We start from the raw sequence: 18,309 nt of genomic DNA, 5'->3' as shown, positions 1-18,309 counted from the left end.
AGAATAGTTTGGACAATGTGGCAGAATTCAGATTTCTGGATACTCAGGAAAGATGAAAAGTAATGATTTGAAGACAGTGAATATCAGATGCTTTTGCCACTATCATTTCAAAAATTCTGACTGCATAGTAAAGGGGAAAACATGAGTCAGTGTGAATGGAAATATGTGGATGTGTGTGTTTGTATTAGTAAGGATTGGAGGGAAACAAAAATAAAGTATTTAATATGCAATAAATAATTACATGCACGTATAAAAATAAAGATGAGTGAGAAGGAAAAAAGATAGTGAACTAACCTTAAAGTAACTTTAAAAATCAAAAGAATGTGTGAAGGTACATAGCAGTCCATTGTTAAATAGGCAGCCTGGAAAAGAAGTGTTATGAATTTAGGTATTATTAGAACCTGCTTCCGTTTCTGCATCTGAGCATCTCTTGATGCCTTACAAACAAGATTACATTTTTTGACACAACTTGGAATATTCGGAAGAGGTTGAATAATGACCTACTGTAATTTGACCATAAGAGAAGGAAAAATATCCGTGCTTCTTTTCAATTAGCTTACCTTGGATCTGAGAATTAAAGACAAACCTGGAAAAAAATCTCTCCTAATCTAAAAGCTCTTTTTCTACATAAGAATTCTATAACTCAGCCAGGTTATTGAAAATGTAATGTCTTTAAAAAAAAAATTGTTGGTTCTCCTCTTCCTCCCTCCCTCCCCCCCCCCCATCCCTGCATTAACATTGCAGTCATCAAGATCAATTTGGTATGTTTAGATTTTCCAAGGCAGTGGATTTGTTCTGAGTACAAGTGTGTAAGCACATTTGTCTCCATGATTAAAAGGAACCAGTACACCTCTGACACCCAAGAACACAAGCTTTATTTTTCTGAAAAGGATCAATAAGAATAATCTTCTGCATTAAGTGTAACTCCTGGCTACTCCTTATTTGTGCACAGACAGTAGTTTCCCTCTGAATCTCAAAGTGGATTACTACATACATTATTCCCTACAAATACAGCTGAATCATTTAGAGTTCACTTCAGCTCTGATTAGACACAATGATGCAGGAGGAACACATCAGAGACCAGAGAGCATATATCGTATGCTTTAATAATATTAAAGGTATTAAATATACCTTTAGAATTAGGGGTGCCTGAGTGGCTTAGTCGGGTAAGCATCCGACTTTGGCTCAGGTTATGATCTTGGGGTTTCTGATTTCAAGCCCTGCGTAGGGCTCTGTGTTGACAGCTCTGAGCATGGAACCTGCTTCAGAATCTGACTTCCTCTCTTTCTGCCCCACCCCCCCTTATGCTCTGTCTCTGTCTCTGTCTCTGTCTCTCTCTCTCTCTCTCAAAAAATAAATAAATGTTAAAAAAATTTTTTTAAGAATTAAATGGTATAATCTCTGAGACTAGTGAAATGTTCCTTGGTCTTCCTTGTTTGTAAAGAGCCTGGCAGGAATATAGAAAAGTCAATGTATGCAGTGTGTACATTCCTTAACTAGACAGGCAGTGTGGGAGAAGTGCTAAGTGTTGTTTTATTTTTGGTGAAGTGATATGAAGGGTTAGGACTACTCTTTGAAATTTCCAAAATCTATCTACTTGATTGAAGTTTAGAGCTGAAATTCACTGGTGTTTAGATTATTGAGTCTCAAGATCATGAACAAGAGACTTAGGAAACTAATTAATGCATAATTATGACATGATCTCAAAAACCATTAAACAGAAAGTAGTGTTAAGAAACTGTAACATGTTCAAGATGTTTGAGGGAACAAAGATGATGGAGTTGTATATTTCAGGCAAAACAGTGTTTCTTACAACTTTATAATACAGATATTACAACTTTCTTAAGACTTCAAATTTTTCACAAAAGTAAATATTTTGAAACTCTCACTCCCAGCAAATTGGAAGTATTTGGTATTGTGAGAAGGTATCTGCATGTCTGTCTGCCTAGAAGGGATTGAGGCTTCTACTTTTACTCTGGAAAGATTGTGCTGTTGAGGGAAAGTTTGTGAAATCTGAATTGAGTTTACATTCCAGCTCTTATTTTTCCCCCACAAAGGTTCCTGTTTCCCCCACATCCTTGCCAACACTTGTTTCTTGTCTTCTGGATTTTATCCATTCTAACAAGTGTGAGGTGATAGCTTATTTTGGTTTTGTTTTGTATTTCCCTGATGATTAGTGACATTGACCATCTTTTCATGTGTTTATTGACTATCTGTATGTCTCCTTTGGAAAACATCTATTGAGGACCTTTGCCCATTTTTAATCAAATTATTTGGGATTTTGTTGGGTTGTTTGTTTCACATTGATTTGTATAAATTCTTCATAGATTTTCTTTTTTATTGTTTAAAAAAAATTTTTTTTAGTTTACATCCAAGTTAGTTAGCATATAGTGTAACAATGATTTCAGTAGATCCCTTAATGCCCCTTACACATTGAGCCCATCCCCCCCTCCCACAACCCCTCCAGTAACCCTCTGTTGGTTCTCCATATTTTTAAGAGTCTCTTATGTTTTGTCCCCCTCCCTGTTTTTATATTATTTTTGTTTCCCTTCCCTTACGTTCATCTGTTTTGTCTCTTAAAGTCCTCATATGAGTGAAGTCATATGATTTTTGTCTTTCTCTGACTAATTTCACTTAGCACAATGCCCTCCAGTTCCATCCACATAGTTGCAAATGGCAAGATTTCATTCTTTTTGATTGCCGAGCAATATTCCATTGTATATATATACCACATCTTCTTTATCCATTCATCCATCTATGTACATTTGGGCTCTTTCCATACTTTGGCTATTGTTGATAGTGCTGCTCTACACATTGGGGTACATGTGCCCCTTGGAAACATCATACCTGTATCCCTTGGACAAATACCTAGTAGTGCAATTGCTGGGTTGTAGGATAGTTCTATTTTTAACTTTTTGAGGAAACTGTGTACTATTTTCCAGAGTGGCTGCACCAGTTTGCATTCCCACCAGCAGTGCAAAAGAGATCCTCTTTCTCTGCATCATTGCCAAAATCTGTTGTTGCCTGAGTTGTTAACGTTAGCCTTTCTGACAGGCGTGAGGTGGTATTTCATTGTGGTTTTGATTTGTATTTCCCTGATGATGAGTAATGTTGAGCATTTTTTCATGTGTCGGTTAGTCATCTGGATGTCTTCTTTGGAGAAGTGTCTATTCATGTCTTTTGCCCATTTCTTCACAGAAATATTTATTTTTTTGGGTGTTGAGTTTGATAAGTTCTTTATAGATTTTGGATACTAACCCTTTATCTGATATATCATTTGTAAATATCTTCTCCCATTCTGTCAGTTGCTTTTTAGTTTTGCTGATTGTTTCTTTTGCTGTGCAGAAGCTTTTTATTTTGAGGAGGTCCCAATAGTTCATTTTTGCTTCTGTTTCCCTTGCCTCCAGAGAGGTGTTGAGTAAGAAGTTGCTGCGGCTGAGATCAAAGAGGTTTTTGCCTGCTTTCTCCTTGAGGATTTTGATGCCTTCCTGTCTTACATTTAGGTCTTTCATCCATTTTGAGTTTATTTTTGTGTACAGTGCAAGAAAGTGGTCCAGGTTCATTTTTCTGCATGTCACTGTCCAGTTTTCCCAGCACCATGTGCTGAAGAGACTGTCTTTACTCCATTAGATATTCTTTTCTGCTTTGTCAAACATTAGTTGGCCATACGTTTGCGGGTCCATTTCTGGGTTCTCTATTCTGTTCCAATGATCTGAGTGTCTTTGTGCCACTTCATAGATTTTCAATACTAATCCCTTATTTTCTATACTATCATTTGTGCATATCTTCTCCCATTCAGCAGTTTGTCTTTTACTATTGTTGATGGTTTCCTTGGGTATGCAAAAGCTGTTTCTTTTAATGTCGTCCCAATAGTTTATTTTTGCTTTTGTTTTTCTTGCCTTAGGAGACATATCTAGAAAAATATTGTTATGGCTAATGTCATAGAAAATATTACCTGTGTTCTGTTCCAGGATTTGTATGGTTTCAGGTCTCAAACTTATGTGTGTAATCAATTTTGAATTTATTTTTGTGCATGGTGTTAGAAATTAGTTCAGTTTTGTTCTTTTACAAGTATCTGCCCAGTTTTCCCAGCATCATTATTGAAAAGCCTGGCTTTTCCACATTGTATATTCTTGTCTAGACCATGTAAATGTGTGTTTATTTGGGGGGGGGTCTCTATGCTGTTTTATTGATGTTGCTTTTTTATCCATTCCACCACTCTTTTGATCAGAATATTTATCAGTTACATTTAAAGTAATTTTTTTTTATAAATTTTTTTTTCAACGTTTATTTATTTCTGGGACAGAGAGAGACAGAGCGTGAACAGGGGAGGGACAGAGAGAGAGGGAGACACAGAATCGGAAACAGGCTCCAGGCTCTGAGCCATCAGCCCAGAGCCCGACGCGGGGCTCGAACTCACGGACCGCGAGATCGTGACCTGGCTGAAGTCAGACGCTTAACTGACTGCGCCACCCAGGCGCCCCTTAAAGTAATTTTTAAGAGCTATGCACTTATTTCCATTTTTAAAATTTGTTTTCTTGTTTATAGTTCTTCTATTTTTGCTCTCTGTCATTGTGATTGATAAGTATAGTGTTTTGTTTGGCTTTCTTTCTCTTTTTTGTTTGCATCTAATAGAGATTTGGGGTTTGTGGTTACCATGATGTTCATATGTAAAACTCTAAGAAAATAGTAGTCCATATTAATTGGGTGGTAATTTAAGTTCAAACATTCAAAAAGAAGAAGAAAAAAACTCTTTTTATTAATATTTTTCCAGTTATAGCAATTTCTTTTCCACTTAAAGCAGTCTCTAACATTTTTGTAAGGCTAGTTTAGTGGTGATAAACTCTATTTTTTGTCTGGGAAACTTTTTAATCTCTCCTTCAAATCTGAATGATAACCTTGTTGGATAGAGTATTCTTAGTTGTAGGTTTCTCCTTTTAGTACTTGGAATATATCATGCCACTCCCTTCTGTCCTGCAGTTTCTGCTATAAAATTAGATGATAGTCTTGTGGGTTTTCCCTTGTAGGTAACTTTTTGTTTCTCTCTTGCTGCTGTTAAAATTCTCCTTTTTATCTTTAACAGTTGACATTTTGGTTATTATGTGCCATGGTGTGGCCCTCCTTGGATTCTTCTTGTTTGTAATTCTCTGTGCTTCCTGGACTTGGATGTCTAGTTTCTTCCCCAGATTAGAGAAGTTTTCATTATTATTTCTTCAAATAAGTTGTACATGTGTGTGTCTTTCTCTCCTTCTTCTTCTTATGGGACCCCTATAATCTGAATGTTTGTTTCCTTAAAATTTTGTTCAAAAGATCTCTTAATCTGTCCTCATTTTTAATTTTTTTCTCTTTGTTGTTCAGCTTGTGTGCTTTCCATTATCCTGTCTTCCACATCGTTGATATGTTCTTCTACATCCTCTAATCAATTGTTGATTCCCTCTAGTGTGTGTTTTATTTTGTTGTTGTTGATTTCCTGTAGTATATCTGATTAGTTCTTTTCTAAAAAAATTTTTTTATTTATTTGTTTGAGAGAGAGAGAGAGAGAGAGAGCGAGCAAGTGTGGGGGAGGGGCAGAGATAGAGAGGAGAGAGAGAATCCCAGGTATCCCAAGAATCTATGCTGTCAGTGCAGAGCTGACATGGGTCTTGAACTCATGACCCTGAGATCATGACCTGAGTCAATATCAAGAGTCACACTCTTGACTGACTGAGCCACCCAGGTGCCCCTGATTAGTTCTTTTTAACATTTTATATCCTTATTGAAGGTCTCACTGAGTTCCTCCATTCTTTTCTCCAGCCCTTGGAGTATCTTTATGATTATTAGTGCCAATTCTTTATCAGGCATATGGCTTATCTGTTTATTTAGTTCTTTTTCTAACATTTTTCTGGTTCTTTGTTTTGGAGCACATCCTGTCTCCTCCTCCTGTTAAATTTTGTGTTCCTATGGGTTAGAAAACATGAGTGTTTCTCCTAAAGTTGAAGAAATGGTCTTGTGTATGGTGTCCCTTAGGCAGACTATATGTACTTGGTGATTTGCTGGCAGGCTGGAGCTCTGGCCATATTTACTAGTTACTCTTTTAAGCCATGGCTTTTTACAGGAGGAATAAAGCAAACAATAAGAAAAAAGAAAGAAGAAAATGAAAAAAATTTAAAAAGAAATAAAAGGAGATAAAAAAAAATTTAAAGAGCACAAGACAGAAAAAAACAAGTCCTAAAAGAAAAAAAGAAGACATATTTTTAAAAGTAAAAAAAAATATTATTTCAAAAATGCCCAGAAAACTGCATTTTGTTTCTTCTGCTCCAGCACCACAAACAAGGCAGCTGGTGTGGGCTTATGGAGCCTAGGCTTGCTGAAGTCACACGCTCACCATGAAGCAGACCCTGCCCTCGTCTGGGATTTTATGCCAGAGAGGGAGAGAATGTTCTCACAATTCCTTAGCCCTTTTAAATCATAGTTCTTTTTCTGTGCCCCAGCATAACCAGGATTGGTGTGGGCTTGAGGACCATGGGTTTGCTGAGGTCAAAAGCTTTCTGTGGTAATCTGACCCACTTCCTAAAATGGCCAGACCCTGTTTAAGTCTGGGCTTTTAAGGTTAAGGTGGAGAGAGGTTTCCCATGGTTCCTTGACCCTGTTAAATTTGGCTTCTTTCTCTGTGACCCAGTATGACTAGGGCTGGTATAGGCTTCTGGATGCTGAGCTCACTGGTGTCAAGCTCACTGAGATGACTAGACCCACCCATTATGGTGTCTGAACCCTGCTCTTGCCTAAGTTTTCAAGGTGGGGTGGGAACATAAACTGACATTTTCCAGTCCCTCTGATCTGGAGAGCTTTCCCACAGCTCATACATTGCTAAACAGAGCTCTGGGGACGTCTCTTGCATATGCTAGTTGCTCTTTTTTAATTAATTTAATTTAATTTAATTTAATTACAGTATAGTTAACATAGTGTTGTATTAGTCTTGGTACAAAATATAGTGATTCAACGATTCTATACATCACCCAGTCCTCATCATGACAAGTGCAGTCCCATCACCTATTTTACCCATTTCCCCATCCACTTCCTTTCTAGTAACTATCAGTTCTCTATAGTTAAGAGTCTGTTTCTTGGTTTGTCTCTCTTTTTATTCTCCTTCGCTTTCTTGTTTTGTTTGTTACATTTCACATATGAATGAAGTCATATGGTATTTGTCATTCTCTGACTGACTTACTCACTTTGCATTATACTCTCCAGCTCCATCCATGTAATTGCAAATGGCAAGATTTCATTATTTTTGATGGATGAGTAATAGTCCATTGTATATATCGAAGGACACTTGGCTGCTTCCATAATTTGTCTATTATAAATAATGCTGCAGTAAACATAAGGGTGTATGTATCCCTTCTTATTAGCAGTTTTTTTTTTCTTTTTTTTTTTTTTGGTAAATACCCAGTAGTTTGATCACTAGATCACAGGGTAGTGCTATTTTTAACTTTTTGAGGAAACTCCATGCTGTTTTTCAGAATGGTTCCACCAGTTTGCATTCCCACTGATAGTGTAAAAGTGTTCCTTTATCAGCATCCTTGCCTGTTGTTTCTTGTGGTTTTAATTTTACCCATTCTGACAGGTGTGAGGTGACATATCATTGTAGTTTTGATTTCCATTTCCCTGATGGTGGTTGATGTTGAGCATCTTTTCATGTGTCTGTTGGCCATCTGTATGTTTTCTTCAAAGAAATGTCTTTTCATTTCTTCTCATTTTTAAACTGGATTAATCATTTTGGGATGTTGAGCTTTATAAGTTCTTTATATATTTTGGATACTAACCCTTCATTGGATATGTCATTTGCAAATAGTTTTTCCCATTCAGTTGATTGTTTTTTACTTTTGTTAATTGTATACTTTGCTGTGGAAAAGCCTTTTATTTTGACGTAGTCCCAATAATTCATTTTTGCTTATATTTTAGGAAACATATCTAGAGACATGTTGCTGTGGTCATTGTCAGAGAAATCATTCCCTGTGCTCTCTTCTAGGATGTTTATAGTTTTTTTTATTTATTTATTTATTTTTTTGGGACAGAGAGAGACAGAGCATGAACGGGGGAGGGGAAAAGAGAGAGGGAGACACAGAATCGGAAACAGGCTCCAGGCTCTGAGCCATCAGCCCAGAGCCTGACGCGGGGCTCGAACTCACGGACCGCGAGATTGTGACCTGGCTGAAGTCGGACGCTTAACCGACTGTGCCACCCAGGCACCCCTAGGATGTTTATAGTTTTGATTCTCACATTTAGGTCTTTAATCCATTTTGAGTTTATTTTTGTGTATGGTGTAAGAAAGTGGTCCAGTTCCATCCTTTTTCATGTAGCTGACCAGTTTTCCCAACACCATTAGTTGAAGAGACTGTCTTTTTCACATTGAATATTCTTTTCTGCTTTGTCAAAGATTAATTGACCATATAATTGTGGGTTCGTTTCTGGATTATCTATTCTATTCCATTGATCTATGTGTCTTTGTGCCAGTACCATACTATTTTGATTACTACAGCTTTGTAATATAACATGAGGTCTGGAATTATTATACCTCCAGGTTTTCTTTCCTTTTTCTGGTGTGCTTTTGCTATTTGGGGTCTTTTGTGGTTCCATTCAAAAATTAGGCTTATTTGTTCTAGTTCTGTGAAAAAACACTGGTGGTATTTTGATAGATATTGCATTAGATGTATAGATTGCTTTGGGTAGTATAGACATTTTAACTTTATTTGTTCTTCCAGTCTATGAACATAGAGTATCTTTCCATTTCTTTGTGTCATCTTTAATTTATTTCATCAATATTTTATAGTTTTCAGAGTACAGATCTTTCACCTCTTCAGTTAGGTTTATTCCTAGGTGTCTTGTTATTTTAGGTGCAATTGTAAATGAGGTTGTTTTTGTAATTTTTCTGCTGCTTTATTATTAGTGTATAAAAATGCTATAGATTTCTGCACATTGCTTTTGTATCCTGTGACTTTACTGAATTCATTTATCAGTTCTAGTAGTTATTTGGTAGAGTCTTTAGGGTGTTCTACATATAGTATCATTTCATCTGAAAATAGTGAAAGTTTTACTTTTTCCTTACCAGTTTGGTTATTTATTTTTGTTATCTAGTTGCTGTGGCTAGGACTTCCATTGCTATGTTTAATAAAAGTGGTTAGAATGGACTTTTTTGTCTTATTCTTGACCTTAGGGGAAAAGCTTTTAGTTTTTCCCCATTGAACAAGATGTTTGCTATGGGTTTTTCATATATTGCCTATATTATGTTGAGGTATGTTCCCTCTAATCCTACTTTGTTGGGGGAGGAGGGATTATCATGAATGGTTCTGCATTGCCAAATTCTTTTTCTGTGGCCATTGAGATGATCATATGAGTTTTATCCTTTCTCTTATTGATGTGATGTATCACATTGATCCAACCTTGCATCCTGGGAATAAAACCCACTTTATCATGGTGGATGAAATTTTTAGTGTATTGTTGGATTCTATTTGCAAGTAGTTTGTTGAGAATTTTTGCATCTATGCTCATCAGAGATACGGGTCTGTAGTTTTCTTTGTTTTTGTGTTGTTTTATCTGGTTTTTGGTACCAGAATGAAAGTGGCATCATAGAATGAATTCAGAAGTTTTCCTTCTATTTTTTGGAATAGTTTGAGTAGAATAGTTATTAAAATGTTCTGCTTTAAATGTTTGGTAGAATTTTCCTGTGAAGCCCTCTGGTCCTGGACTTTTGTTTGTTTGGAGTTTTTTGACTACTGATTCAATCTTCTTGCTGGTAATTATCTGTTCAAGTTTTCTAATGCTTTCTGCTTCAGTTTTGGTAGGTTATGTTTCTAGGAACTTAACCATTTCTTCTAGGTTGCCAAATCTTTTGGCATATAGTTTTTCATAATATTCTCTCACAGTTGTTTGTATTTCTTTGGTGTTGGTTATTTATCCTCTTTAATTGGTAATTTTGTGTATTTGAGTCCTTCCCCCTCCCAACACACACTGTGTCTCTTTGATGAATTTAAGTAGAAGTTTATAAATTTTGTTGATTTTTTTCAAATAACTACCTCCTAGTTTCATTGATCTGTCATGTTGTTTTTTTAGTTTCTGTTTTTGAGCTTCTGTCGTTTTCTTTCATGATTTGCTCATTTTCTTTAGTGATACACTTGAATTCCTTACTCTTTATTTTTTTGCATATCTTTTACTGTTTTGCGATTTGTGGTTACCATTTGGTTTATATATAACTTCTGCATAGAGCAGTCTATATTAAGCTTAATTTTGAACTCATTTTTCACTCTGCTCCCCTCTAAGTTTCAGATATTTGGTATCATATATATATATATATATATATATATATATATATATATATATTTTTTTTTTTTTTTTTTTGAGAGAGAGAGAGAGAGAGAGAGAGACAGGTGGGGAGAGAGGGAGAAAACCAGCACAGAGTCCGATGTAGGGCTCGAACTCAAACTCATGAACCGTGAGATCATAAGCTGAGCCAAAATCAAGAGTTGGACACTTAACCAACTGAGCCATCCAGGCACCCTGGTATCATATTTGCTTGTCTTGACTGATTTTTACAGATCTTCTTTTTTTTTGGCCTTCTTAACATTTCTCATAGGGCTTGTTTAGTGGTCATGAATTCTTTTAACTTTGGTTTGTCCAGGAAACTCTTTATTTCTCCTTCTATTCCAAATGATGGCCTTGATGCATCGAGTACTCTTGGCTGCAAATTTTACCCTTACAGCACTTTGACTTTATCATTCCCATCCCTTCTGGCCTGCAAAGTTTCTGCTGAAATTCAGCTGACAGCCTTATGGGGTTCTTTTTGTATGCAACTGTCTTTTCTTTTGCAACCTTTAAAATTCTTTTTTTTTAATTTTTATTTTAAATGTTTTTTTTTTTTTTTTGAGAGAGAGAGTGCGAGTGGGAAGAGGCAGAGAGAGGGGGACACAGAATCTGAAATAGGGTCCAGGCTCTCTGAGCTGTCTGCACAGAGACTGAAACAGGGCTCGCACTCACATGCTGTGAGATCACGACCTGAGCTGAAGTCGGAAGCTCAACCGACTGAGCCACCCAGGTGCCCCTAAAATTATTTTTAATCATTTTGTTTTTGTTTTGTTATATTTTTGTTGTCATTTTAAGTACTCTGTGTCGTGTTGCAGACCTCCTTGGGTTGAATTTATTGGAGGGATCTCTGTGCCTTTTGAATCTGGATGTTTCCCTTGCCAGATTTGGGAAATGTTTAGCTATTATTTTATCAAATACATTTTCTGCCCCCCTTTTTTGCTCTTTCCTTCTGAGATCTCTGTAATGCAAATGTTATTATGCTTGATGGTGTCACTGAGTTCCCTGTTTTAATTGTTCAGTATTTATCTCTTACCTGTTCAGCTTGATTACTTTCCATTACTCTATGCTTCAGGACACGGATATGTTCCTCTGCTACCTGTAGGCTATTCTTTATTTTACCGATTATATTCTTAATTTCTTTTACTGAGTTAACCATCTCTGATGTTCCTTTTTATCTCTTTGTCAGTGGTCTCACTGCTATCCTCCACCCATTTCTGGAGTCCAGTGAGTATTTTTATGATCATTCCTTTAAATTCTCGATCAGGCATCTTACTTATTTCTGTTAAACTTAGGATGTATGACAGATTGGGCTGTGATTTGGACCTATTCTTTCATTTTGGATTTATTTCTCTGTCTCTTCATGTTGTCTACCTCTCTGGGTCTGTTTCTCTGTTTTAGGAAAGTCAGCTACATCTTTTGCTCTTGAAAGTAGTGGCTTTATGTAGAAGAGGCCCTGTAGTGCCCTGCAGTGCGCTGTTCGCTATTCACCAGTGCTCGACGCTTCATGGGAGTCTCCTATGTGTATTGCTTGCCTAATGCTATTGTGTCTGAGTCGCTTTTCTTTGCAGTCCAGAGGTCTGAACTGACTTTCTACCTGTTGTGGCTATGTTTGCTGTCTGTGATGTTAGTGAGACCTAGGCAGGTTTGCTCTGAGGTGGCATGACGACAGAAGGGCGTGGGGATGGGGTGGCAGTGGTAGCAAAATTCGCACTGAGCCACTAGTCCTAGGCTGGATTCTTTGAAGCACGGTGGCAGCCAGGGGCATGGCAGCCAGGAGCACTCACTGTCTGTGTACAGGGTAGCGGGAAAGGGTATGCTTAGCATTAGCAAAATTTGCCTAAGTCACTAGTCTTAGGCCAGATCCCTGAGAGCATGGTGGTTGCCAGGGGCATGGTGTGTGTGGAAGGGTTGGCTGGATGGGGCATGTGTGCCATTAACAAAATTTGCACTGAGCCCAGGGCCTAGGCCAACAGGTTTGAGTAGGTCAGTCCTCAGGAGAACTTGTGGGTGGAGTACACTGCTAGCAAGTGTCTGCTCAGAGCCACCTCCTGCAGGTGGCTCTATATTTATGCTGGGAGGGGGCACAGGAGAGGAAAATGGGATCTGCCAGCTCTTTGGTTCTAGAAGTTCTCCAATAGGCTCTGGAATCAGTATAAACAGATTTCCTTCCCCCTTTGCCCCAGGTGTTGTACAAACTATGGCTTCTATGTTGCCCCTCACCCAGTGCTGAGTCACCTGACCTTAAACCTCCAGGCTCCAACTGCCACTGGTTTTACAAAACTCACAGAATCCTTCCCCTCATTTTCAAGGCCAGAAGTTCTGGGGATTTGTTTTCTCTGTGTGGGCTCCCTGGTGCTTCCCCCTCTCAGCACCCACGGCTCCCTCCCTCCTACAGGCAACATCCCACCATCCTTTCTGCCCTTCCTAACTTCTCTGATGTGGCTTCTTCTCTACACTTAAATGTGGAGTTTGTTCTGTCAGTCTTCAGATGACTCTCTGGTTTATTTACTCAGATGTGAGTGATATATAGTTGTAAACATGCGCTGAGGTGAGATTAGGGTCCTCCTACTTCTGCCATCTTCCAAAATCTTTTGCTAGTTAATCTTTTAAACCATGGCAATTTTTCTGTGCCCAAAGACAGAGGAATCTGTTCCAAGTCCCTCAGTACTATCCTTCCCCACCACCATCCTCAGCACTGGAGGTAGGGGTTCCTTTTATTACCATCTCTCTCTCTCTCTTGCTTTTCTCTTGTTGTTTTCTGTCTTTGGTTGTTCAGTGACTGTTCAGCCAGCCATAAGTTTTTTTTCAGGAGCAATTCTTGTATTAATAGGTATAATTTGGTGTGTTCTGTGGAAAAGGTGAGTTCACAGTCTTCCTACATTGCCATCTTGACCCAGAACTGAGAATCAAGTTTTATTCTTTTACAGTGAATATCCAGTTTGCTAGCACCATTTCTAGGAGAGACCGTCTTTAATACGTTGAATATTTTTGACTCTCTTGTCAAACATTAGTTGAGTATATACACTAGAGTTTATTTATGAACTCTCAATTCTGTTCCATTGATATATTTGCCTGTTTTTATGATAGCACCATACTGATTTAATTACTATAGCTTTATATTATACTTTTTTTAATGTTTATTTATTTTTGAGAGAAAGAGTGTGCATGAGTAGGGGAGAGGCAGAGAGAGACATAGTCACAGAATCTGAAGCAGGCTCCAGGCTTTGAGCTGTCAGCACAGAGCCCAATGCAGGGCTCTAACCCATGAGCTGTGAGATCATAACATGAGCTGAAGTCAGATGCTCAACCAACTGAGCCACCCAGGTACCCTTCTGTAGCCTGATATTATAGTTTGAAATCAACAAGTGTGATGCCTCCAGCTTTGTTCTTTTTTATTAGGATTTCTTTTGCTATTCAGTGTCTTTTGTGGTTCCATATAAATTTTAGAAGTGTTTTTTCTGTTTCTGTGAAAAATGTCATTGGTATCTTGATAGGGATTCCACTGACTCTCTAGATGGCTAGTGGTAGTATGGATATTTTAAGAATATTCTTCCAATCCATGAACATGAAATACCTTTCCATTTATTTGTGTTGTATTTGATTTATTTCATCATTGTCTTACACTTTTTAGAGTAGAGATCTTTCACCTCCTTGTCTAGGTTATTCCTCAGTATTTTATTGTTTTTGATGCCATTATAAATGAGGTCAGTTACTTTATTTCTTTTTCAAAAAATTGGTAGTGTACAGAAACATTACTGATTCTGTATGTTCATTTTGTACCCTGCAATTTTACTAATTTTGATTAGTTCTAAGTTTTCCATTGAGTCTTTTGGATTTTCTATATATAAAATCATATCATTTGCAAATAGAGACAATTTTACTTCTTCTATTTCAACTCTGTCACCTTTTCTTTCTTTTTCTTGCCTAATTGCTACAACTAGGTCCTCAGGAACTGTGTTGAGTAGCAACAGTGAGAGTGGGCATCCTTCTTTTGTTCCCAACATTGAAGGAAAAGTTTTCAACCTTTTATCATGGAATATGATGATAGCTGTGTGTTTGTCATAGATTACCTTCATTATGTTGAAGTATGTTTCTTCTATGCCTAATTTAAGTGGTTTTTATTATGAATAGATATTAAATTTTGCCAACACCTTTTTCTGTGCCTTTGGGGATGATCAAATTATTTTTCATTTATTTTTGTTAATGGAATGTATATCACATTTATTGATTTGCGTATGTTGAACCCTTCTTGCATCCCAGGGATAAATCCCACCAGATAATGATCCTTTGAATCATTTTGAATTTGCTGAGTCATGTTGAATTCACTTTATTAATATCTTGTTGAGAATGTTTATATTTATACTTATTTAGAGATCGAGGCCTATAGTTACTAGTAGTGTCTTCATCTGGCTTTCATATCAGGATAATGCTGGCCTCATAAAATGAGTTTGGGATGGCTCTCCCCTCTCGGATTGATTTTTAAGAGTTTCATAGGGGTGTCTAGGTGGCTCAGTCATTTGAGTGTATGACTCTTGATTTCGGCTCAGATCATGATCTCATGGTTCATGGGTTTGAGTTCTGCATTGGGCTCTATGCTGACAGTGTGGAGCCTACTTGGGATTCTTTCTCCTCTCTTCTCCTTCCCCCTCCTCCAAATAAATAAATAAACTTAAAAAAATAAAGAGTTTGAGAATAATTGGTGTTGCATCTTTAAATGTTTGGCACAGTTCACCAGTAATTCCATCTTATATTGGGTATTTCTTCATTGGGAGACTTTTTACTACAGATTCCATTTCCTTATGTGTAATAGGTCTGAATCATGAATTATTTCTTCATGATTCATCTTCTGGTTTGTATATTTCCAAGAATTTTTCCATTTCTTCTTGGTTGTCCAGTTTGTTGTTTTATAGTTGCTCATAGTAGCCTCTTATGATTATTTGTATTTCTGTGGTATTATTTTTAATGTCTCCTTTTTCATTTATAATTTTCTTGATTTAGATAATCTTTTTTTCTCTTCATTAGTACAGCTAATGCTTTGTCAATTTTGTTTGTTTTTTCAGTAAACCAACTCGTATTTATTTCTTTAAATTTACATCCAAGCTTATAGTACAACAATGATTTCAGGAGTATATTCCTTAATGCCCCTTACCCCTTTAGCCCATCCCCCTTCCCACAACCACTCCAGTAACCCTCTGTTTGTTCTCCATTTTTAAGAGTCTCTTATGTTTTGTCCCCTCCCTGTTTTTATATTATTTTTGCTTCCTTTCCCTGTGTTCATCTTTTTTTATCTTAAAGTCTTCAGTAAACCAACTTTTGGGGTGATTAATCTTTTCTATTGTTTTCCTGTTCTATATTTACGTTCTGTTCTATATTTATGTAATTTATGTTCTAATGTTTATTATTTACTTCATTTTGCTAATGTTGGACTCAGTTTCTTCTTTTTCTAATTCCTTAATGTATAGAGTTAGGCTATGTGGGATATTTCTTATTTCTTAATATAGGTGTTTATTACTGTGAATGTCTCTTGTAGAACTGCTTTTACTGTATTCCAAGAGTTTTGGTATATTGTGTTTCTATTTTCATTTGTCTCAAGAAACATATTTCCCCTTTAATTTGTTCTTGATTCATTTGCTATTCAGGAGAATGTTGTTTGATTTCCATGTATTCATGAATTTTCCAGTTTTCTTCTTGTTATTTCTAATTTCATCCATTGTATTCAGAGAATTGTACCTGATATTTTAGTCTTCTTGTTTTTGCTAACTCCTATTTTGTAATCTGACATGTGGTTTATTCTTTAAAAAGTTCCATGTGCATTTTACAACAATCTGTATTCTATCATTTGTCAGATAAAATGTTCTATATTTATCTATTAGGTCCACTTGGTCTATAGTGTTGAAATCCAGTCTTTCCTTACTGATTCTCTATTCAGATAGGCTGTCTATTATTGAGAGCAGTGTAGTAAAGTCCCCAATTCTTACTGTATTATTGCTTGTTTCTCCTTTTAGCTTTGTTCACTTTGCTGTATATATTTAGGTCCTCTGATGTTGGACACATAGATATTTATAATTTTTATATATTCATAAACGATTCTTTGTCATATAATGACTTTGCCTATTTTTACCATTTTTAACCTAAAGTTCCATTTTGTCTGATATAAGTATAGCTAATTCTGCTTTTTGTTGTTGCTATCAATTGTTTGAAATATCTCTTTCCAGTTTTTCACTCTAAGTGTATCTTTAAGGCTTAGTTTTCTGTAGGTGGTATATCATTGGATCTTTTTATTTTATTTATTTTATTCATTCACCCATTCTGTATCTTTTGATTAATAATTTAATACATTGATGTTTAAAGTAATTAGTGATAGGATTTATTATTGCCATTATGTTAGTTAATTGATTTCTGGTTGTTTCCTAGATCCATTGTTCCTTATTACTTATCTTGCTGCCTTTATGTTTTGATGTCTATCAGTAGACATTGACTTCATCATCATGTTCGTTTGTGTAATTGCTTAGGTTTTTCCCTTGTGCTATGAAGCTTACATAAATTACCTTACAATTATAATACCCTGTTCTAAAATAATAACAACTTCAATAGAATTTCTAAACTTTATACTTGTATTTCTCCTCCATCTCACATTTCAGGTCTTTGCTGTTACAATTTACATATTTTATGTTGTGTAACTAATAACAGATTTTTTTTAGTTATGGTTATTTTTAATACATTTGTTTTAACTTTAAACTAGAGTTGTAAGTGAATTATGCACCACCCCTACCATATTACAGAATTTAAGTTTAACAAAGTATTTAGCATTACCAATGAGTTTTGTGCTACCTTTTTAATGTTTTTATGATGTTCATTACCCCTGTCTTTTTACTTCCACTTAAAGAATTCCCTTTAGCATTTCTTATAAGGCATGTCTAAAGGTAATGAATTCCCTCAGCTCTTGATTTTTTTCAGGAAGTCTTTATCCTGCTCTCATTTCTGAAGGGCAGTTTCACCAAGTATGGAATTCTTAGTTGACAGATTTTTTTTTCTTCAATATTTTAAACATGTCAACCCATTCTGTTCTGGCCTGAAATGTCTCTGGTGACAAATCTGTCAACAGCATTAGGGGTTTTCCTTGCATGTAATTTTTCTCTTTCTGCATTCAAAATTCTTTGTCTTTTGACAATTATGTGTATTTCAGTGCAGCTTTATTCAGGCTCACCCTATTTAGGGTCCTTTGACTTTCATGGACATGGATCTGTATTTCTCTTCCCAGTTTTGGGAAGTTTTCAGGCCTTACTGTTTAAATACTCTTTATGTCACTTTCTCTTTTCTTTCTGGTATTTCCTTCATGCAAATATTGCTTCTTTCCATGTGTCACATAAGCTCACAGGCTTTGAGTTTTTAATTTTTTTTTAATCTTCTGACTAGATTATTTCAAAAGTTTTATGCTCCAGTTTGCTGGTTCTTTCTTCTGTATTATCTAGTTTGCTTTTGAAACTCTAATGAATTCTTCAGTTCATTTACTGTATCTTATAAATCAGGATTTTTTTATGGTTTCTATTTTTTAATGGTTTTTACTTCTTTATTAAATGTTAATTTTTTTTCATGAATTGTTTTTTGAATTTCATTTAATTGTTAGTCTGTGTGTTCTTATTATTCACTAAACTTCCTAAGAGGATTATTCTAAATTCTTTAAATGACAGTTTAGAGATCTCCATTTCTTTAGGGTCAGCTCTTATAGCTTTAATAGTTTTCCTTGGAGGTAATATATTTACCTGATTTTTCATTATCTTTGATTTTTTACATTGGTATCTGTGCAGTTGAGTAATCAGTCTCCTCTTCCAGACTTTACAAGTTTACTTTGGCAGAATAGATCTTAATCAGTCAGCTCAGTTAGATTTCTGGGTGTGTCTACTATTAATGTCCTTGGTAAGGTAGGCCTATTATTATTGTCTATTTTGGGGGTGGCAACTGTCTCAGTTCTGC

The sequence above is a fragment of the Prionailurus bengalensis genome, chromosome C2 (assembly GCF_016509475.1).
Source record: "Prionailurus bengalensis isolate Pbe53 chromosome C2, Fcat_Pben_1.1_paternal_pri, whole genome shotgun sequence".
NCBI lineage: Eukaryota > Metazoa > Chordata > Mammalia > Carnivora > Felidae > Prionailurus > Prionailurus bengalensis.
The sequence above is the reverse complement of the archived record's forward strand: the minus strand, read 5'-3'. Positions refer to the sequence as shown.